We start from the raw sequence: 24862 nt of genomic DNA, 5'->3' as shown, positions 1-24862 counted from the left end.
CACCACTTTTACTCTGTGGGCACTTAACAAATACTTGTTGACTAATTGGCAACAATTCCTGGTCTACTTGTGGGAAAATGGGGAGGTAAAATAAATTAGTCAGGCCACCATGCTTCCTCAGTCACCCGAGGGAAGAGTTATTAGTGGCTACACACAGTAACTGAAAATAGACATCTGGTCAGGAAAACCTGAAGAAAGAGGGACTACTGGGGCCACTTTCAGTAAACACTTACACAAGATATTTCAGTAATATGTGAAGGGAGTGTTTGAGGTAAGTTTTCTTTGGAAATCATTAGAAAAAGCCCTTATTACCAACAGAGAGGTCATTGAAATGAGAATTACTAGTTTAAAATATGATGTCAGAGAACTTTTTCTTTTCCAACTCAGAACTCGTTCTGCTCTAACAAATGGGAGGCTGCTCCATGAAGTAGCCAATATTGTTTTAAGGAATTCAAAGTAATAGTCAAAGAATAATAACCAATGCTTATTTGTTTTTTTGTTTGTTTTAATGCAGTTACACTTGAGTACAAATAAAACCAAAGCTCAATATAAGCTTACTATGAATTTCTCTTAGAGTCTAGACTTTCCATCACTTTGGAAGAATAAGAGAACATATGTTCCTTTATATGCATGCATACTTATGGTCTCTGGATAGAAGAAAGCCTTTTTCTAAGATGAGGATCTTGCCCTGATGCCTTTAGCCAATATTTGGGGTTCCAGCCAAAAATCTCAGGAAAGTTGACAGCCTGGTTTATCCCTGTAGGGTATTAGCCACCCTATAAAATTTTAGAAGTATTTATATCGGCTATACAAAAACACCTCTTCTATCTGAGGGAAAGGCAACCCTTTTCACTTAACTTAAAAAAAAAAATCAAAAGTCAAGCTGTAACACTATAAACCACCATGTATGAAAGATCACCTTTAAAATCACCTATAAACGCTAGACCTTCTGATTTGCACGTGCGTGTGTAGCTCATGAATAACATGCACTTTATTTCCGTTTATTTTAGCTTGTACAACAACCAAAAGAGTTGTTCTGGGGTCACCAGCTGCCTTTTGCTCACTCCAGCTGATCAATAGTACTAAAAAAAATGAGAAGGGACAGGAAGAATGGACAGGACGTCACTTGGAGGAGGAGAGAGCAGTGTGACTAAAATGTCTACATTTCTACAGTGCGAGGAAATGTTTTATGCCAATGCATGTTTTATGTCAATCAAACATATAAAAGTTACTGTGGCTGCGTAAGGCCATAAAGATGCACTTTTAAACTCTTAAAAATAAGGTACCATAATTACATCTTATAGAACTGTGTGTCCCATGAGTCTCTTTGCTGTTTTTAAGATACCCATGGTGAATGAGGTAAAGGAAGGGGGAGGGAATGGGGAGAGAAACCCTTTGAGTTCTGTATGCAGAAAAATGCACAAGCTGTCCAGATTTGCATGTAGGATCTCCCTCTCTTTCTTTCTGATTTATTAACTTTAATAACTGTGGGATCTCTCTCAACTTTGGTTTTGAGAACTGAAGTCATTACAGTTCAAGAATATTTTTTCCCCTAAAGTAATCTCTGGTGGTGTCAGTCATCTGGGAAAGTGAAACGGCTTTGTTTCTTTTTCTTTCTTTCTTTTAACCCTTAACTAACATCCTAGACATTTCTGCTTTGAAATTGAACTTTTGTGTATTCACCACAATGATACTTATTCAGCAGTAATACACTTAGACATCAGAAATGTTTGTAGCTGAAGTTACTAGTGTTATTGAATAGCTCTGAGGGTCTCATTTTGGATAAAGAGGCTCATGAGCAGTGGAGCTGAGCAGAGATGCTGCGAGGTGATGGGATCAGGCCGTCCTTCAGCTTCCATGCTTAAGGAGCCAGCTGATCTGGAGGTGGGACAGTGTCCTCTTTCTGACCCAGAAGCGATTCCATGCCTGCCTCTCTGTCTTGTAGTTCTTGACTCTCTGAACATCTTAAGTTTGTCCAAAGCTTTGCTAGGCGAGAACGTGGAGCTAGACTCAGGAATGTATGAAGAAAGTATTGGCTTTACCTGTAACTAACTGTGTCTACTGGATACTTTCCCTGCTTAGTTTCATTTTATCTTCAGTAAAACAAATTAGACTAAATGATTACAAAACAGCTCTGAACAAATTAGACTAAATGATTAGACTAAATGATTACAAACAGCTCAGGTTCCTGTTGAAGACAAGTGTGTAAGAAGGCCCAGTGGTGGCTGGAGATGCAATTCTCTATGTGATTCCAAATGCATGTATCTCAGTGGAGCAGAGTTCTCACTCTGAGTATGTAGGAAATAGGCTTAACCAACACAATCCCCTATCCCATCAGAGAAGGTTTGCATATGGGACAAGGATGGTTTGATGCTATTGTCATCATTGAAAGGCCTTGGGGAGGGGGGAGGCGCCTGGGTGGCTCAGTCGGTTAAGTGTCCGACTTTGGCTCAGGTCATGCTCTTGTGGTTCATGGATTCAAGCCGCACATAGGGCCATCTGGCTCTGTTGACAGCTCAGAGCCTGGAGCCTGCTTCAGATTCTGTGTCTCCATCTCTCTCTGCCCCTTCCCAGCTCATGTTCCGTCTTTCTCTCTCAAAAATAAATGAACACTAAATAAAAATGAAAGGCCTTGGAAGTCATGATTCATCTAAGGCATGAGAAATTTCCACATGTCCATTGGATCTCACTTTTATAGTCCTATAGACAGAAAGTGAAACAATAATGGATTTAAAAAGTCCATTTAAATTTAAGAATTAAATAAACAACCTTCCCTGAGTTTATCATGGATGAAGACAACAAAGGTACAAGAACAACTTGAGTCACGTTATGAAGTCCCTGCCATAAACCCATGGTGTAGCATTTCTGGTCATTCTACAACCTCAACTGGGTAAGAAGGGACTCCTCAAAATTTACTTGGTAAAACCTCATTGTTTTCTTAGTAGGTTGGAATCATTTAAGTTAAAGATGATTTGTAATCAAGTATAAAAATGTTTAAAAGAATCAAATACACAGTATTAGCCTTTTTATGTTTAAAAGATGTGCATATTTAAATATTTATATACTTGAAATATGTAAGAGAATGTTACCTACCAGAGTAAACAGGTCAGTTTTAAAAATTTTCAATTTACAATGAATAATTGAGTAACTGCTTTGGACCTGTGATTTTAAGTGGAAATCTTACTAAGTTTATATAGTATATTATTTAAGAGAAAGTAATTCTCATCAGTTCTATAAATTTAAATCATTAATTATGTGAGTTATGTCAGTACTTGGGAAAGTTTTGCTTGCTAGGTCAGATAATTGAACTCTCCCTCAAAAAAGAAATCAAATATATTAAATGTATGAAATGCATTTAATATATTTAAAGAAATCTTATTACCAACTTTATAAATAACTTAAAGTATCTTAAAAGTGACTGCTGAACATTTACTGGACTTGTAAATAAAATAATAAGATTGCAAACTAAACTTAAAAACTTAAGGAAAAACTAGATTTTGGATTTGTAACTTTAATAAACCAGATAATAATTTTAAAGCTAAAGAAAGGCTCATAAAGTTTTTTTGAAGTGCACAAAACACATTTTGAAGCAAACTTCAGATTTAGCTGTTAATATAGCTTAAACTGACTTGAAATGTCTTTCTTAGTTGTTCATATACTCTAAATTAAACAAATAATTGCAATGTTATCTCTTTGTCTGATGTCCAGTAAGTCCAGGCTTAATCACAGAATAGAGAAAGTAAAGATTTTCCCAAAAGGCCAGTATATGTTTTGGAACTATTTTTCTAAAAGTCATTTAGGATTGATCCAACTATTTCACTCCAATAGAAACTCTTCCTTTGGAAACAAACAAAACATAAAAGAGGAAACATTTCACTACATATACAAAATTATGCATTTATTATTTCTTTCAATGATAGCATCTATATCATGCATGACTTATTCATTGGTTATTTTAAGCCAAAGAAAATTTTACTTGACTTTTCCCTATTTTTAATAATAAGCATGTATTAAATACTTACCGTGTGCCATATTATTAGCACATATTGTGGATCATGCATTTTCATTATTCCTGAACCAAATTAATGAACCCAATTCTACTTTTTGTTTGACTTACACCTAAACCCTTTTTATATATAATTATATCTTATCACTTATCGTAAAGCATCTTCTGTGTGATTACTGGGTATTAAATCCAGTGAAATGCAATGTGAGAAAACAAGAAAAGTAGTTCTTATTCTTGAGAGGCTCCATTTCAGAAAACTTCAGAACTAAGTGCTCAGAACTAAAATGCTCCAGTTAGAGTCCCAAATTACCTGTTATTCTAGAATGTAGGTTGGCACAATAGAGCAAAAATACTTGATTCCTAGTCCCAACTTAGGATAATTTAGGCACATTAACTTGGGAACTTGGTCTTAAACAATTTAATTCACTAAATTATGCCTAGGAACATTCAAAATAAGCAGCAGAACAAAACTTAAAAATCTCCAACAGGAAAAGAATTTCTACATTTGTCATAAGAATTTCCACATCGCCAGAATCTATTTGCAATAAAAAGCTCCTGCAACTATCAAGAATGTGTTCACTCAGGCTATTTCACTCATGTAAAAGCTATTTATGGTTTATACTACAAAATGTATTCTTTCCAGTATCATTAAAAATTTTTTTTAATATTTTACTTTTGAGAGAGAAACAGAGCATAAGCAGGGAGGGGCAGAGAGAGAGGGAGACACAGAATCTGAAGCAGGCTCCAGCATCTGAGCTGTCAGCACAGAGACTGACACATGGCTCAAATTCATCAGCCGTGAGATCCTGACCTGAGCCAAAGTCAGATGCTTAACCAACTGAGCCACCCAGGCACTCCTCCAGTATCATTTTAAAAATGAGAATCGTCCTGCATTTATGGCTATATCCTGGTAAACACAAAAATGCTATAGAATAAGAGGACAGTGTCCTCTGAAAATACAGTTATAAAAATTATGCACTGGTTTTTATTCACCCCAGTTTGCAAATTAGTACATTTTTGCCCTGGTTAATGATATTATGACAAACCTGATGACATCAGGTTGGTGATGTCAAGTTAAGATATCACAGTAAATTCAAGTGTTGATTAATCTCTTTTTGCTCCAAACACATAGCAATGATAGGTGAACTTTGAAAAAGACAATAAAAAAATGCATAGTCAAACTCTACAGTATCACTGTAGACCAGACATGGAACAATGTCCAAACATAGAGTGGATAAGCGATATGTCTGCTGGGTTCCAAGCCTGGAAACAAGGAATAACAGCCAGGATTTCAACCAGTGTTGACTAAAAGGGACACAAACTACTCCAAGTAATAGGAAAACAGAGCTAGATTTGCATCTTTGAAATCTTTGATGATGCAATGATTTCTCAAAGTTCTTGAGGAATGTTATATTAATTTGATTCAGTATTTTTTATCTTTTTGTTAGGGAGAAGCAGCTTTCGAGGCTTCTAGCTAATCCTTCCTCCCAGAGTAGCCATTTCTTTGCTTGTATAGGAACCAATATGAGCATTCCATGCATAGCTGGGTATGTCTCCTCCAGTTGGGAATTCAGGCACTGAGAAAATATCTTTGGGGTGGGTTCAGGACCCCCTGGACAGACCTAGGTCAAAACTCCATTTGTTACTTCACTTTTATGACTGCTAGACCATTGTGTGATCTTGGACCCCTAAGAATTAGCAGCAGTTCAAACCCGGTATCCAATATTTACTGAAAGCCTGAAAATGTCTGTTATTCCAATGACAGGTGACCTGGGTAAATAGTTACAACTCGTTTTGAGAAAGGAGAGGAGGAGATTCATGATATAAACTTATGGGAATGTAGCTGAGTCCTTTTTTAAGACTCTGCCTTCCCTTCATTCAAAAGTTTCTGGGTCTGTGAATTGGCTCAGGTCTGAGGATTGAATGAGATCATGGCTTTCTATTGTGGTGATACAGACTATTCACCAGACTTAGAGTCTTTACTACTTATTTATATTAAGTAATATTTGCATAGGCTGTCCACCTATCTCAGTCATAGAAATATCATAACCAATTAACCGTTACCAATGCTTTCTCTGAATCAAACTATTCTGATTGTTACTTCAGCCCTACTACCCATTACAGTTACCATGCACACCATGTTTCTTGTGGTTAATTACTGCCGACCTCATTGAAGAAAGGATCCAATTAGCCCCAAATAAGTCAGGGGGAACTTTTCCAATGTCAGTATCTGACACAGTCATCCACAGCTAGCCAAGAAGGATCCATATAGAGCCTATCAAAGATGCCAGGTCTCCTTTTTCTAGTGTTATTTTTTCAAAGTCTTGGTGAAAGGAATGTCTGCTGAACCTACTAAGGAACATAATTAGGGATGGGTGACCAGGTTACACTTAATAAATCTCCAGCATTCTTGCCTACCTATGCTTATTGTTTTATTTTTCTATAGCTTATCATGGAAGCTGTAGGATTTCACCTTTTATTTATTTAACATAGGCCTTCATGGATTCTAGGTTTCAACTAACCAACCAAGAAATCTGTTAGAGACTAGGTCTGAAAGCAGTGAAAGGTGGTGGGAGGTCTTTAGAACAGTCAGCTTTCACCTGCGAGAAAATGACTCCAGTGAGTGTCTTTAATATTCTTCAGACAAGAAGAGGCTAGTGACTTTAGACAGTAGAGGAAAAGCTCTCCTAGTGAGAAGGAATGTTGGTGGTATTTGGTGATTCAAGTTACACAGTTTCACCAATATCTATCCAAATGTCCTAAAACCAATCCTCAGAGTTCCATTATGTGCGGATCAATACCCCAACTTTAACATGAGAGGCATAGCAATGTTGTAAATTCATCAGTATTGTATTGGTCCCTGGAGTATGTAAGGCCTTAGTTATTAGAAATCTCAGTCATACAGCTATAAGAAATAAGGATTCTTTCACAGCAAGTATAGAAGCTGACTAGTTTTCCAACCTGTGCTTTAAGTTATAAATTCAAATAACTAAACTTTTAAATATTTTATGTTCTATGGTACAGTCATAAATAGGCAGTTCACTGTCCTACATTGCATTTCATCTATAATATTCTATTAAAAATGCTAAATGGTTTCCCAAATTCTTATTTAATAACTTGACTCTGACATCTTCTTCTGATGAAAGGTTTTTAATGTAAGAGTTTTATAACGTACACACAAAAAGTACACAAATCATGAAGGACCATCTTGACAAATTTTTACAAAACGACACACCTTTGTTATCGACACCCAGGTCAAGAAACAGGACATTATCAAAACAACACCAGAAGCCCTACATACACTGCTTTTATCAGTACAAATATAAAAATTATCCTCATTTTTAAATGTATAGATTAGTTTTATCTATTTTTTAAGTGTTTATTTATTTATTTTGAGAGAAAGAGCAAGCAGGGGAGGGGCAGAGAGAGAGAGGGAGAGAGAATCCCAAGTAGGCTCCACACTGTCAGTGCAGAGCCTGATGCAGGGCTTGAACTCATGAACCATGAGATCATGACCTGAGCTTAAATCGAGAGTCAGATGCTCAACTGACTGAGCCACCCAGGCACCCCTAGTTTTAACTATTGTTAAACTCTGTATATAAATTAAATATGCACATTTTAAAATTAGCTTATATCCCTAGAATAAACCCTAGTTTGATTTATTAAGTTTAATTTATGATTTTGTATCTAGGTTCATCAGAAAGCCTGGTTTCTATTTTTCCTATATATTATTGTCCTCCTGAAGTTTTAGTATCAAGGTTATGCTGGTCCTATAAGATGAATTTGGAAATACTCATTTTCTCTTTATAGTATCTGTAAGAATTTGTATTATTTCTTCCTGAAATATCTGGAAGAATTCATTAGTGAAGCAATTTGATCCTGGCATTTTCTTTGTGAGGTTTTTGTCAATAGATTCAATTAATTTAAAAGACATGGAGTGTATTAGTTTCCTGTGACTGCATCACAAATTACTGTACACTTTATGGCTTAAGACAACAGAAATTTGTTGTTTCACAATCTTGATCAATATATCTTCAATGTGGTGAACAGAAAAAATATGCAGCCGAGAATCCTTTATCCAGCAAGTCTGTCATTTAGAATAGAAGGAGAGATAAAGGTGTTCCCAAACAAACAAAAACTGAAGGAATTCGTCACCACTAAACCAGCCCTACAAGAGATCCTAAGGGGGATCCTGTGAGACAAAGTACCAGAGACATCGCTACAAGCATGAAACCTACAGACATCACAATGACCCTAAACCCATATCTTTCTATAATAACACTGAATGTAAATGGACTAAATGCACCAACCAAAAGACATAGGGTATTAGAATGGATAAAAAAAATAAGACCCATCTATTTGCTGTCTACAAGAGACTCATTTTAGACCTGAGGACACCTTCAGGTTGAGAGTGAGGGGATGGAGAACTATTTATCATGCCACTGGAAGTCAAAAGAAAGCTGGAGTAGCCATACTTATATCAGACAAACTAGACTTTAAATTAAAGGCTATAACAAGAGATGAAGAAGGGCATTATATAATAATTACAGGGTCTATCCATCAGGAAGAGCTAACAGTTATAAATGTCTATGTGCCGAATACCGGAGCCCCCAAATATATAAAACAATTACTCACAAACACAAGCAACCTTATTGATAAGAATGTGGTAATTGCAGGGGACTTTAACAGCCCACTTACAGAAATGAATAGATCATCTAGAAACATGGTCAATAAAGAAACAAGGGCCCTGAATGATACATTGGATCAGATGAACTTGACAGATATATTTAGAACTCTGCTGCCCAAAGCAACAGAATATACTATCTTCTAAAGTGAGTACTGAAAGATATGAATTTATTGCCATTATGATGCTTGTAGAGTTGGAGTTTCTGGTGGTGTTCTCTGGTCCTTTCTAATCTTTGTTGCTTTATATATATATATATATATATATATATATATATATATATATATATGTATGACTTGAGCCTAAGTCTGATGCTTAACTGACTGAGCCACCCAGGCGCCCCACAAACTCCTTTAATTTTTGTTTGTCTGGGAAACTTTTTGTGTCTTCTATTTTGAATGACAGATTTGCTGGATAAAGAATTCTTGGCTGCATATTTTTCTGATTCAGCACATTGAATATATCCTGCCACTCCTTTCTGGCCTGCCACGGTTCTGTGGATAGGTCTGCTGCAAACCTGATCTGTCTTCCCTTGTAGTTTGGGGACTTTTTTTCCCTTGCTGATTTCATGATTCTCTCCTTGCCTGAGTATTTTGTGAATTTGACTATGATATGCCTTGTTGATGGTCGGGTTTTGTTGAATCTAATGGGGGTCTTCTGTGCTTCCTGGATTTTGATGTCTGTGTCTTTCCCCAGGTTAGGAATGTTTTCTGCTGTGATTTGCTCACATAACCCTTCTACCCCTATTTCTCTCTCTTCCTCTTCTGGGACCCCTATGATTCTGATGTTGTTTTTTTTAATGAGTCACTGATTTCTCTAATTCTTAAATAGTGCTCTTTTGCCTTAATCTCCCCCTTTTTTTCTGCTTCATTATTTTCTATAAGTTTGTCCTCTATATCACTAATTCTCTGTTCTGCCTCATCCATCCTTGTCAACGCTGCATCCATCCGTGATTGCAGCTCAGTTATAGCATTTTTAATTTCATTCTATTTTTTACTTCTTTTATCTCTGCAGAAAAGAATTCTAATCTATTTTTGACTCCAGCTAGTATTCTTATTATCATGATTCTAAATTCTGGTTCAGACATCTTGCTTGTGTCTGTGTTGGTTAAATCCCTGGCTGTCATTTCTCCATGCTCTTCCTTTTGGGGTGAATTCCTTCATTTTATCATTTTGAAAAGAGAAAAGGAATTAATGAGGTAGAAAAATTAAAATTAAAAAAATTAAAATTAAAAAAATATTAAAATTAAAAAATTAAACACACACACACACACACACACACAAATCAAATAAATGATGCTAGATCCTAGGTGTGTTTTGGTCTGGGTGTTGAAAGTGGTTTGACAGATTAAAGGAAAAAAAAACTGAAATCGTTTGAGAATTTGAAAAAATGAATACACTGAAGTAGACTAAAATGAGATGATGGGAGTAAAATAGAATTTGAAAAAATTTACACAAAAGTAAAGAATATACTAGAAAAAAATTAAAGAAAAATAGTTTTTTATAAAAATTAAAAATAAAAATGAATTTTTTCTCTTTCTGTATTCAAGAAAAAGAAAGGAAACAAAAGAGAAAAAGAAGAGAAAAAAGAAATCATTTGAAAATTTGAAAATTAATACACTGTAGTAGACTAAAATAAAATGATGGAAGTAAAATAGAATTTGAAAAAAATTACACAGAAGTAAAAAATATAGAAAAATAATTAAAGAAAAATATTTTTAATAGAAATTGAAAGTAAAAATGAAGTTTTTCTCTTTTTGCTTTCAAGAAAAAGAAAACAAACGAAAAAGAGAAAAAAGAAAAAGAAAAAAGAAAAAAAGGAAATTGAAAATTTGAAAAGGTTAATACAATGAAGAAGACTAAAGTAAAATGATGAAAGTAATATAGAATTTGAAAAAAATTACACAAAAGTAAAAATATATAGTAAAAAAATTAAAGAAAAACATTTGTAATAAAAATTGAAAATAAAAATGAATTTTTTCTCTTTCTGTATTGGAGAAAAAGAAAAGTTGTGTTAAAGTGAGAAGAAAAAGAAAGAAAATTGAATAGATGGACCTGCTACCAGATTGAGATAGGACTGAAATTACTTTGTTTTCTCCTAGAAGTGCATTGTACTGATTTTTCAAAAACAGAACAATTCATACCTAGCTGCCATATTAAAAAACAGAACATTACCAACCCTTCATGAGCCCCCTTTCTACTCTTCCAAGGCTTACATGCCCTCATGGCTTTATTATTATAAGTATAGCCCACAATCAAGGGGAGAAGAATTAGAACCCGCCTCATGAAGAGAGGGGTATCACAAAATTTGTAGACATTTTTTAAACTGCCACAGTGTGTCCCCTCATTTACTAGGTCTGTAATTTCTCTCAGCAATGTTTTTTAACTTTCAGTGTATAAACTTTCAAATTTTTTGAGACTTGGGTTTATTTACTTTTGAGAGAGAGAAAGAGAGACAGATTGTGAGCAGGGGAGGGGCAGAGAGAGAGGGAGACACAGAATCTGAAGCAGACACCAGACTCTGAGCTGTCAGCCCAGAGCCTGACGTGGGGCTTGAACTCGTGAATGGTGAGATCATGACCTGAGCTGAAGTCAGACACTTAACCGACCAAACTAACCAGGCACCCCTGTACTAGAAGTTCTTAGATGACACAGTTAAGCAAAGAAATAAAGAGTAGTTATTAGCACTAAAAGGAAAGAATTAAAGCTGTCATTACATGTCCCCAATGTGATTTCATAGGTGGAAAATGCAAAATAATATCAGATAATGCATTAGCATGAAAAAATGTATTTAGAATTTTTATATACAAGTTATATAACAAAAATATTATATACCATTTATAATACACACATTTATTTATAAATGTTATGTAACAATGTCATTTAACAAAAATAAACCACATTGTTTATAATATCAAAACACCAAACATGTGAGAACAAATCTAATAAAAATGTGTAAAACCTCTATAAAGAAACTATAAATATAATTAAGAGATACTTTTAAAAGACCTTGATTTATGGAGGAATACACCATATATATGGATTTGAATACTAAATATTATAAAGATACTAATTTTCCTAATGTTGATTTTTAGATGCAAAACAATCCTAATCAAAATCTCAACAGGTCAGTGATGACTTAGATTTCTTCCTTTGAAAGTTAGCTATATGATTATGGTGTCCACTGGCATTAGCAAAAGTGATCTATACAGATTTTGAGTGGTTATACAGATATTGAGGAATTGGGCTTTCCTATGGTACAAGTACCCATGGCCTCTGAGCTTAGGTCTACATAACGTTTCTCAGGTGGATGACTGGTCAGTGAATTTAGCAATTTAGTGTAATTTATGATCAGTGACTAATAATTGCAAAATAATTTTATAAGAACCCATGCTAATTACTAAAATAGATAAATTAAATTCTAGCATGGCTAGAATTAATTAATTCAAAAAGTCTGAAATATAGATGCTCCCACTAGCTTGGCTTTTACTTACCAGTGTATTATTTTTAGAATATGCAATATAAAAACTATATTTTGAGTTTGTGATAAAGGAGAAAGGATGAAAATTTTTGGATTTTCACTGTATTGTATTCAAAGAAACTTTTTGAAAAAGACACCCTTGATGAGAATGAAAATGGCTCTGGGTCACTTTGAACACTATGATAATTATGAAAATACTAGTATGATTTTTTTGTTTATTTTTGATTTACATTATCATCAAATGGAAATGCATTCAAATGCACCCCATCACTCTGAGGCTCAGAGGAGAAAAAACTCTTCCCTTTCAAAGCAGTTAAAAAATCAATGCTCTCCTTCTTCTCCCCATCTCTAGAATATTGCTTTATTATTTCCTCTCTTCTGCTTTCACTCTACAAACAGGTTTGTTTCTCTTTCATTGAAAAACAAACAAAAAGTTTTCTATGAAACATTAACCCCCTCTCGCTAAAGCCCTATTCCTCTGTTTTCCTCTTCAGTCAAGCTTCTTCAAAAATAATATACTATGCAAGTTAATGTGTCTTTATATTCGAAGTGGCCATTAATCTTGTCTCTTGTATAATCCTATTGCTCCATAATTGTTGAATACGATAAACTACATTCAGTTCTTACTTGGGTTTTTCTATCCTCTTCAGCCTTCATTTCACCACTTCTTTCTCCTTGAAATTCTTCCTTCCCTAAGCATCTGCCACTCCATACTGCACCCCCTTCCAGCCTTTGTTCCATCTTGGTCTTCTTCACTAATTCTTCTTTCTTCACTTAAATATAAGTTTTCACCAAGATTTATCTTTACTCTTTTTTCTTTTCTCAATCTGTATCTATTCCTGGATGATTACATCCATCCTCCTGAAAATTGTGTTTCTAACATAGACCTTGCCTTAAAATCTAATTGCCTGTTAAAATTTTTCACCTAAACGTCCCATGAATGAGTAGTCAAAATCAACATCTCCTGGAACAACTTTCTATTTTCCCATTTCCCCCACCTGCACAACTATTTTACCTGATTTTCTGTAACCCCGTTGGTAATTTAACATCTACGTAGTCTCACAAGCCTAAAATGCAAAGATATTTATAATCTTTACGTTCTTCATCCCTGGACATATCCAACTAGACATCAGGTCTTAGCTATCACATCTCTCAAATGTCTCTTAAAGGTAGCTCTTCCTGGTCACTTTCATTATCATTGTCTTAGTTCTGTATCTTTCCATCTGTTATATTGACTTCTGTGTTCATTCCTGACCTTCCTGTTTCCAATCTTCTCCCTCTGCAGCCTTTTCTTTATCTACTAGGTGAACTGTCTTATTAAAATGCAAATCTGACACTTCTCTGTTTTCAACTTTCCTAGGGTTCTCCACTCCCCAGGCCCAGGCTCAACCTCCTTGCACTGGTATTCACAGCCCTGGCTGATCCGGCCCATGAGCCGCTCTCCAGTTTTCTGTAGCAATAATGAACCAATGACCTCTTCTCTGAGCTATGTGGCTTATTTCTCTCTGCCTTCACAGATGCTATTTCTTTTTCCTCCTGTGCTTTCCCCATTTTGCCCAATCTGATAGATTCCTATCTATACTTTATAACTGCTTCTGGGAAGTTCTGCCCTGACAGAAATTAGTAATTTCTTTGTTCTACTTGTGTACCATCTTCATATTTCTATTACTACACCTACGACAGTGGCTAGTGTCTGCCTCAGACACTACACTGTAAATTCCTTGAGAATAGGAGCCATGGCTTATATTTTTCTAGCGTCTAGCACAGTGCCTGACACATAGTAGATGCTGTATTTGTTCAACTGAATTCACTCTATGTTGATCTCTAACAAGAGCATGGATTCACAAATGAACAGCAGATCACATTGACTGATTAATTTAATGAAACCTCATTATCATGTGGTGTCTGCCCACTGCACTGGCCTCTGGGGATACAGAATAAATGAGAAATCATAGTCCTTACCTGCATGGGGCATAAAATCCTGGGATTATCAGTGTCTTCCTCTTTACCTTGCTGCGACAGTGGTTTCCTGATCTCCAGGTTGCTCTGCTTTCTCTCTTCCCTGTTTCTTGTGGTTTGTTTGAATTTCACACTAATCTAAATTCCTCACGAACACCTTCCATCACCTGCTCATTGATCCATGACCTGTTCTTTTGACTGAATTGCATTTTAAAGGTCCCTGGCTTAACTTTGCTGGGCCTAATGCTGACTGCCGTGAAATGACCCCTGTCCCAAGTGACTATCATTCATGTTTTTCCAAAAAAAATACAATGTACCTACAGTGTTAACACAAATAAGCCCATGTCATATTAGCAAATATGGTAAATCCAAGACCAGTAGACCAGAAATAACCTGCCTCTTGTTATCTTATGCGGTCATGTGCACCAAATTGGAATATTTCTTTCCTCAAAGGTGGGAACCAAGTCAGAGGCCATCTGTGTGGCCCTTGCTCACCAGTCCTGAGTGACCAATAATTAATTTAGGCCAAATGTAATTACTCCCTAGTTAACAGTAGTTTTTCTGCACTTTCCTCAGTTGGCTCTGGAGACACACAATTGAGTGTGATGTATGAGTCCTGGCACAGAATGAAATCTGAGCCCTGAGGAAGGACACAGACAGGGGAGGCTGCTCTGTGCCTTGCTGATGAAAGTATGGGTTCAGCACTCTTATCTGAAGCGCAGCACAGGGGTGTTTTCAAAAAGCCTGAGTCTAGCCTGCAAAGAAAGAACTGGGGGACACTTCACTTTCTTTGACTTTTTGAATCTTATCACTTCCCTTTGTGCTGCAGAACAATTTACACTGCTCTGAGGGAAAGGGACCAGTGTGTTTGTTGAAGAAAGGGAGGAATCTAGGGGAGGGAGGTTACTTATAGTGAACTGGACTTTTTTTTTTGTCAGAAAGTTATAAGATCAAGCCAATTGGAAATCTTCCAATATATATAAATTTTCCTTTAAGGGATGAAAGATCATTCAGCTATTCTATACCCAAATCACTACATTCATGTATTGTTTTATGAAATGAACAATGTCTTGGGTTTTTTTTTTCCTGAAAACAAAACTTGAGAGTGTTTCACTAGCATTCATTCCCTGAACTGTAAGGGAAAGGAAAAGAGAAAGGAAGTGGGAAAATGAGAGAAGGAAGAAGAGGGGAAAGGAACAAAAAAATTGAGAAAGGAAATAAGGAAGGATGCAGAGAGGGAAGAAGGGAGGGAGGGAAGGAGGAAAAAAAGTAATTTTTACTTCATACTTACTATGTACCAAAGTTAGGCCAAATGGCATGCGTCTGCCTACCCCCTGCCCTCACCACACAGTTGTGCATTAGGATCATGGTCAGCCAGACCGATCCTTTCTCTCCTAGAGAATACTTGGAGGCAGCCTCTCAGACTTCTAAATAGTCCACGTGGGCTCACCCTTACCCTCATCCTTGCCCACATTTGTGTTGGGAATGTCCCACAGAAATCTCAACAAAGGTAAAAATGACTGACTAGTATGAGGGCCTGGTTGTCTCTCTCTCTCTCTCTCTCTCTCTCTCTCTCTTTAGTAAAGGATTATAAAAAACTCAAATTTTCATTAAACCACCATAAATTGGTTAGAAGAATTCTTACATGGGACTTGGAATTTCTGCACACAATATAACTATTGAAAATTACCTTCTACCTGAAGTGAAAGTGTTTTAAAACACGTTTTGGAACTTACATCTTACTTGTGTTAATGCCCTTTAGTCCAACACCAGTACATTTGGAGTTGAATAAGCTGTGTTTATAGACCTGTTTCACTGAGGGAGAATGCACACTGTGGAGATGGCAGGCATCTCAGTAAGAGGGTGTGAGAAATGACTAGAGGATTTGGGGGAGAGTTCATGGAGGCAGGGCTTTGCTCTGGATTGGATAATGCCAGGAAGTGGAGGGTAATCCTACAGTTGAGTGTCTGAGTAAAACCTACTTAGTAGGAGTGAAGACTAGAGAGAGCAAAGCTATTGGTGAGAAAGCAGCAATTACTCATTCAGCCCAGATAGGGGAACATATTCATGTTTATGTCTGTGTTCAGGTATGACCAAGGAGTGCTCTTATTTCTGTCCTGATAAACAATGGATGCCTGGGCTGATGTTGGTGTTTTATGAAATTGCTTGTGTTCAAAAGGAGAAAGGCACAGCCTAGCTGGCAGTGCCAGGCCAACTCCCGAGGTCAGGGCCCTCTTTGCTCTTCCTCACATGGAAGCTAGAATTCACTGAAGTGAAGGCAAAATGATGGAATTTTGGTTTATAAATTTAGAAATTCAAATAAAAAAGCACATTTATTTCCATTTCCCAAAAGACTCTAAAAGGAATCTACTTTTTTTTTTAAGTTTATTTATTTATTTTCGGAGAGACAGACAATGCCAGCAGGGTAGGGGCAGAGAGAGAGGGAGAGAGAGAGAGAGAGAGAGAGAGAGAGAGAGAGAGAGAATACCAAGCAGGCTCTTCACTATCAGTGCAAAGCCTGATGCGGGGCCTGAACTCAAGATATGCAAGATCATGACCTGAGCCTAAAACTGAGTCAGACACTTAACAGACTGAGCCACCTAGGCCCCCCCAAAAGGAATCTACTTTTTAAGGTTAAGTGAATGTGAAATAAAGTGAAGATGCTGGTTATTTTGAGATGTATCTAATAAAAAAGACAAAAAGATATAATTATTATCTAGTTGTTTAGGACATTCTGTATATTCACTTTTTTATATTAATATTACATTTTTAACCTGTGGTGATATGTTGATAAGTTGGCATGTTTTATTATTTTTAAATTAAGTTATAAAAAAAGGCAGGATTCTACATAAGTTTTTTTTTTTTTTTTTTAAGTAGGCTTCACACCCAGTGTGGAGCCCAACGTGGGGCTTGAACTCATGACCCAGAGATCAAGACCTGAGCTGTGATCAAAAGTCAAAGGCTTAGCTGACAGAGCCAGCCAGGCACCCCTTCACATAAATATTTTTTATGTAAATATTGCATTCAGAACAAGACATGAAGAAAAAAAAAAGAATAAGACATGAAGTATATACTGGAAATACAAGAAAATATTGTTTAGTATAAGAAATTTTAAATGAGATAAGGTTTGTTATTATATCCCAGGATTTAGGACAGGTCTACCTAGTGAAGTCTGGGTCAAAACATGAAGAAAAAGTTGAGAACATAGACAATCAGAGAATACTTGTCAATGATTCAAAAAAGCTAGTAACTAGAAAAATAGTTTTCCTTTGAACTTATCCTCAAAGTGCTTTACTTTTCAACTTCAATTTGCGAGTATAGATTTGGCCTTCATTTTGTAAATATAAAAAAACTGTTTGAAAGGTAGTTAGAGACTAGAATAGAGATAAGACACAAACCATGAAAGCAAAGCAAACTGAAAAACCCAAGTGAATACTGTGGACACTCCTAGACTAAACTGATCGAGTGAATGAGTTTGGAACATATTTGATATTACATTTAAAGCTGACATGTTACTTCTTAAATGTTTAAATTTGGGTTTGAAGGAGTTCCTCAAAGATCTCTAAAATTACTTAAGCCTTCATGGATAGAACAAATTGTTATTTCTGAGATTTTGCTAATGGACAGTTAGAAAATATTTCCAAATGCTTTCTAAATAATTCAATTTTTGAACTTGGCAGAGTAACCCATCATTGTGGAGCAAGAAATTACTGTTTCTTATATATTGAAATCTTCCTTCATATGCCAATCATACAGTTTCTGTGCAGTAAATGTATTCATCTTTGGGGTCATTTTACTTCAAAAATGACATCAAACATGAACAATTTACCATGTAATACTATTTCCGCCAGAAGGCCATGGTCCTGTAAGAAAAGGCAATTTGCCCAAGTAGGTTTAGGAGAAACACTGACATTTAGTCTTTGAAAAAAAAATCATGAAAGGGAGGCTGACTGAAGTCAAGTTCAGCCACTTTTGGCACAAATCTCTAACATGTTTCTTTCCCAGACTTGAGCTGAAAATAAATGGGACATTGTGGTAACCCTGGCAGAAAAGCTGTTTTCAAAATTTCTGCACACTTTACTGCTGGCAGGGAAGGTTGCACGTGCATTTATGTAATGGTGGCATCTAAATAAAGAAAGTTATATGGGTATGACACTGTATACCATCAGAACAATTTGGCCTTCATTTTAAAGGAAACTTTAAAGCCATAAACTGTTGCTCTTCTAGAAAATGGGAACACACAGACATCTCTCTTATCCCATATTTGAGAAAACACTGAAGTTACTGGCTTTAAGTGCCAGCCTGGACTCAGATTGGCCAAATTTCCTCTGGAACCTTTCCTGGAGTCCAGGGATGGGTGCTTTCTAATCTTACCGAGACTAGAGAAACTTTCTGTCTTTATAACCTACAGCTATAGCTTTATGAGCATGATGATGGTAGGGAAGACCCTCAGGTGATGGAAGAGAAGTTTTACTTCAAGAATCATTAATGATGCCTTTTGAAAATCTGTGGTTATTTGAACAGATAAAAATTAAAGACTTACATTGTCCCATTACTCTTCTAACACTTTATGAATATTAAGTCACTTATTGTTCATAATAACTCTATAGTTCCTCATTTTGCATTTGGGGAAACTGAGACACAGAGAAGGTATGTGTTTTGACCAGAGTTACACAGTTCATAAATGTTGGAGTCAGAATTCAAACCCAGGTATTCTGGCTCCAGAGCATGAGCCCATAACTATGCTGCCATCCAGACAGGTTTTACTATTTGTGTTATCAGTTCTGTATCAGCTGGCTGGCCTGCTCAGGAGCTGGAGGGCACCAGGCATAGCAGGGGCTTCCTTACATTCTAGTTAAATCAATAATAAATAACCTGTTGAGAATGAAAAGTTATAATTTATTAGGGATTGCCTCCAATCCTCAGCAAATATTCCAGAAGGCCTTTGTGGTGTTCCCTTTCTTGCATGTTTCTTTGTATTTTTGGTAAAATCTAATACCAGTTTGGATAAGTGAGTCAGTGTGCCTGTAAAGATCTGTGCTCTGGATTCAAACAGCCAGATCTCTTTCTCCCTTCCTTCCTTCCTTCCTTCCTTCCTTCCTTCCTTCCTTTCTTTCTTTTATGTTTACTTATCTTTGAGAGAGAAAGAGAGACAAAGCATGAGCAGGGGAGGGGCAGAGAGAGAGGGAGACAGAATCCGAAGCAGGCTTCAGGCTCTGAGCTGTCAGCACAGAGCCTGATGCAGGGCTTGAACTCATGAACCGTGAGATCATGACCTGAGCTAAAGTCAGACGCTTAACTGACTGAGCCACCCAGGGGCCCCAAACAGCCAGATTTCATTTCCAGGTGAGAAAAACCAGACGTGATAGAACTGAGAAGCATAGATAGAAGTAGATATTTTGGAAGAGTGTATTTCCAACAATTTTGGTTGCTGGAAAAGATGGGATGATGCCCATACATGGGAGGTAGAAATTAGACTGTTACAGTTCATTTATGTTCTAGATCCATACATGATAGATTAGATTATTATTTATGATTGACATTTGGCTGAGGAGTTTTTCCAATTAAACTTGGAACAAGGTACTGTTTGAGTTCATGACTGATACACATTTTTGTTATTATTTTTTAAATCCCCAGATACTTAGGCTTAATAGAACTAATTTTTTAGAGTAAATGTTAAAAGTTAGATTTTCATAACAAAAAAATTGAAGTCTATTTTATGCATTTAATTAATTTCAAGGAAATTAATTGAAAAAGAGCTGTTTATATTTTATTTTTAAAATATGCCTTTAAATATTGACTCTGAAAGTTAAGTCTCAAGCATCACAGGTAAACTAGATAATATTTTCAAAGTGTTGTCATGTGAAAGCAAAGTTTCCTTTCACCTCATAGAATTCCTCTGTGAATCGTAGCGCAGAGGTAGTGCTATTTTGTGATCTAAAAATGGAGGGCAACATTGGTGGGAAACATTTCACCTCTCTTCAGTGCACATAATGTCGTAGGCAGTGGCAGTGGAAATGGATAAGTGGAGAGGTCATGGCTCAGAAGCCAACAGAAGAAAGTTCTAGAGCATCATGTGCCTGAGTGCATAGTTTCTTCCTCCAGAAAACAACAAATGGTCCCTTTAGTCCTTTCTCTAGTCAACAAACAGCCTTGATAATCCTTTGAAAGTAAATCTGATTGTATGATCCTTCCATATCAATGTTCTCATCAATATTTGGCTAATCTCTGAAATCCTTAAGAAGATCTCTGGGGCCCAATATGATCTGACTCTTCTCTACCTTTGTGTTTCATTGCTCATCAAGTCATCCCTGCACTTTACTTCAAACCTGTATGAGATCTCTCAGTTCCTTGATTCAAGGATGTTCTCTCTTGTCTCTGGGAACTTCACATCATTGCCTCTAACTTAAACATTCGTCTCCTACTTCTTTCTTGCCTGACTTTCACCTCTATGTGCATGACTCAAATTTATAATTCCAGCTCAGATTTCTCCTCAGAACTTATGCCTCATATATCCAACTGTTGCATCAAATTCTGCACTTGAATGCTTTAAAATTATCTCAAACTCAGCAAGCCCCATATTCAGCTCATGACCATTCCCTCTAAAGCTGGTCCTTTACAGTGTACAGATCTCAGAGAAAGTTCTCTTCATTCAGTTGTGCAAGTCAGAAATTTAGGAGTCATCTCATGCCTTCTTTTCTCTTACTGCTTCTTCATAGCCAATCTGTTACCAATATATATGCCTTTACCCTCTAAATATTTCTTGAACCCATTTCCTTGTATCCATCTATCCATCTTCAGTGTAGTCCAAGCCAGGACATTACTATGCATGTGAATGAACCACCTGGGAGCTTATAATCGTGCAGATTTTGATTCAGCAGGTCTGCATTTCTAACTGGCTCCTTGCTGATACCCAAGCTGTTTGTCTGCAGGCATCTCTTTGGAATAGAAAGGCTCTAGGCCACCAGCAGTTCTTTCCTATTAGGTGTAAATAACCCCTGCTGTTCACACTACAGCCAGAGTCATCTTCACCCAGTGTGGATCTTCAGAGTCTTCCTGTTGCTATTGGGACCCAGACCAAGAGCCATAACATGGCTTACAAAGCCTTCTGTCAGCGGCCACTCTCTACCTCCCCAGCATCATCCTAGGCTAAGCCTACTCTTGCTTTCTGTCCTGTATCCGCTTTAGCATACTTTTGTCAAGTTTAACTATACGAAATGCCACTTTTGTAAGTCAAAAACTGTTGAACATCAGTGATTTCTTACTGTTCAATCTAGCAGTTTTTGAATGAGCTGAGCTCTCTCCCTTCATACGACCTTTTCAAAAAGAAGACATTCTCTGTTGTACCTCTCCACCCTGTCATTTCCCACTCATTCTTCAGAGCTCAGCAGAATGGTCCCTTCTTCAGGGAAGCCTTCCAGACCTACCTGACTAGGGCAAATCTCCCTCTAAGTGCATATTATACCGTATCCTTCTCCTTCTTTGCAGAGCACAGTTTCAATTTTAGATGATTATGTGATTATTGTCTCTTTCCTTCACTCAAATGCAAGTTCCAAGAGGTCAGGGATCACTTCTGTTTTGCTCATTGTTATATCCCTAACCTCCAATTCAGTGTCAGCACAGAGCTAGCACTTAAATGTTGGCTTAGTTACTGAAATAAGGCAGAGGCAATGCAAGTATAGTCTACAGATCTTTTCCTTTGAACTCTAGGGTAGGCTTGGGAAGAAACTAATGTTCCAGGGAGAGCTATCAGCAGATCCAAGGAATGTGTTTCTTTCTGTAACTGTGACTCTTTCATAGAGGCTTCTTGTATCCAAGTTGGTTTATCCCTGCAAAAGTAAATGAATTCAAACTAAATATAATGATCATCACAGAAAGCATGGCCATTTTTGCATAATGCTTTATAGTTGATAAAGCCCTTTCATACAACCTCATCTCTCATCTTCTACTGCCAGATCTGGGTTCTTTCCATGACCAGTGCCCCCTGAAGTCAGGATAAAATTCACGTTCTTCCTGAGCCCTGCTTCCAAAGCAGGAGTAGAGCAATGTTGCACTGATGCTGGCAGCAGGCTGAAATTAGGTCATAAGAATTAAAAATCTGTTTGGGATTCTGTGGTTGATGGCTCATATATCTCATAACCATTTTATTTTTAGATCACCCTAGATTTTCCCACATTCCAAACTGTTAAGGACAAAGATTTCTCAAACATGATAATGTCTGGACCAATTCATGCATGTTTTGTATGGCTTATATGATCCTTTTTCTTTTGTAATTATATTTTGCATTGTTCACATTGGAAATGACTGTTTCATAGGGGACTAATGACAGCCATGTTCCCAGACATTTTCCAAATGTTTTGCAGTCACAAATGGGTGGATCTGCCAATTCTGTGAGTCAGCTCACAGTCACTAATGATGGGCTTTGAGACCACAGGGAGATTCAGTGGGAAGACATCATTCACTACCCCACATCAGAGCAGCATTGTGGACCTTCAGTACTTAGATAAAATGGAAGCTTTTGAATTTTCTCTACTAAAGACACAAAGAGGCATTCAGATTTTCTGATCCTATAAAAATGTAAATAATATGATCGTTAAAATCCCCCTATATTCATACTTACTCAAAATACATTTCTTCCAAATGAGAGCCTCTTTCTAATATGGGAGAATAATCCACCAAACTGTCTCAGCTGGTTCACCCACTGTTCAAAGCCAATGTCAGGAAAGAGAGTCACTTCCACATTGGAGAAACTCTGGATCTTCAAGAAGCTGAATTAAGAAGGCATCTCCTATAATGTCTGGAGATGAAATGGATACATCTCAGATTCTTGGGGTAAAGTTTAAGCAGTGAGAACCTTATAAGGATAAATATGTCACTTTAGTCAAAAGTGGAACACTCAGTGGAAACACTGAGGGAAGGTTGGGAAATCTTTGAAGTCTATTTCCCTATCATTACTTTTTTTGCTCAAGGATTGTGTGACCCCAGGAGCCATAGCTCTCTGAACTGTCTTCAGTAGAGCTGACAGTCTGATGAAACCTTTCCTAGGCAGGTTCTCATTACTGTTTATTTATTCCACTCCTCTTCTCCTGAGAGCCACATCTTTTGTTCCAGAAACCTCTGGCTGCTCAACTGAGCACAGATGAGGAATGCCATCCAACTGAACCCAAGGCAAATGTACAAAAAGAAATTAGAAAATGGACTCTCTAATTTCTAGAAATATAGCTATTTTGAGCTTTGGGGAGGCAATCAGTCTGGATAGTTAAATGAGAATTTTTTACATCTCACTCTGGACATCTGTGGCCAAGTGAATGCTGCTCAACCTACAGTCTAGTCCTTAGCATGATTTCAATGACCTAGAAATTCTTAACTCCTGCTACAAAAAGTGTGATTCTTTGAAATAATAAGTACATTTCAATTTATAGTTAGCTTCATCAAAGGGCTGCATTTATACCTTGGTTATGGGGTCTAATGACAGGATTACGGAAAACATCTCCAGTGAACTTTAAAATCCATCCTATAGGGTATCGCCAGATTGCTTATCCCCAGATTTTGTATTCATCATGTAGATTGCTGCTGAAAAGGTTTTAATGGAACTTTCATTATATAGAATACAATCAATACTCTTTTTCTTATAGAATAAAATCCATACTCTTCCCTCTGATATTATAAGTTCCCCACCATCCAAGTCTGTGCTGACTTTCCAATATGATGACCCAGCACTTCTCAGTGCAAATTCTTTATCTACCTAAAAATCAGTCTATTCACTGTTATCATTTATTTATTCATTCATTCAACAATAATTAAGCACCTACTATAGTCCAGCCATTATATTCCAGGCACTGAGGATTATTTCTCTGAACAACATAGATGAAGTTCATGATCTTAAGGAGTTTATACTGTAGTGGAGACAGACAAGAGCCAATGTAATAAATTTTTAGTGGAACAGGTGGTGATAAGAGCTATGAAGATAAATAAAGCACTGAGGGAGATACATGCCTGGGAGGTATTTTACACAGAGTGGGATGAGGGGTCATGGAAGTCACTGATGAGATGACACTTGAGCAGAGACCAGAGGGAAGCTAGGTTGCTGGCTATAGGTGAAGAGGGAATAGCATGTGTTAAGGCCTTGCAGTGGGGATGTGCTTGGTATATTTAAGAAGAGCAAGAAGGCCAATGTGGCTGGGGTAAAGCAAACAAGGAGGAAGTGATAGGAGTTGAGTGAGGAAATAATTGGAGGTTGAGCTCAAGTAGAACCAAGTAAGCTGTGGTAAGGACTTTGGCTTTTCTGATGAGAGAAATAAAAAGCCATGAGAGGGTTTGAACAAAAAAGGAGCGTGACCTAATGTTCTTAGAAGAACACTCTGGTTTAGTGTGAGAGTAGCCTATAAGAAGGTCAAGAGTAGGGGCGCCTGGGTGGCTCAGTTGGTTAAGCATCTGACTGGTTTCGGCTCAGGTCACCATCTCACTGATTCATGAGTTTGAGCCCCTTATTGGGCTCCAGGCTGACAGTGTGGAGCCTGCTTTGTGATCCTCTGTCTCCCTCTCTCTGTCCCTCCCCCACTCATGCTGTCTCTCTCTCAAAATAAATAAACTTAAAAAAAAAAAAAAAGATCAAGAGTAAAGTTAAAGAGACCAGTTAGGAGGTTATTACAATCATCCCAGTGAGAGGTAACGACAGTTTGGCCTGGGATAGTGGCAATAGGGATAATGAGAAGGGGTCAGATCCTGGATAT

The sequence above is a fragment of the Panthera tigris genome, chromosome B2 (genome assembly GCF_018350195.1).
Source record: "Panthera tigris isolate Pti1 chromosome B2, P.tigris_Pti1_mat1.1, whole genome shotgun sequence".
NCBI classification, from domain to species: domain Eukaryota; kingdom Metazoa; phylum Chordata; class Mammalia; order Carnivora; family Felidae; genus Panthera; species Panthera tigris.
The sequence above is the reverse complement of the archived record's forward strand: the minus strand, read 5'-3'. Positions refer to the sequence as shown.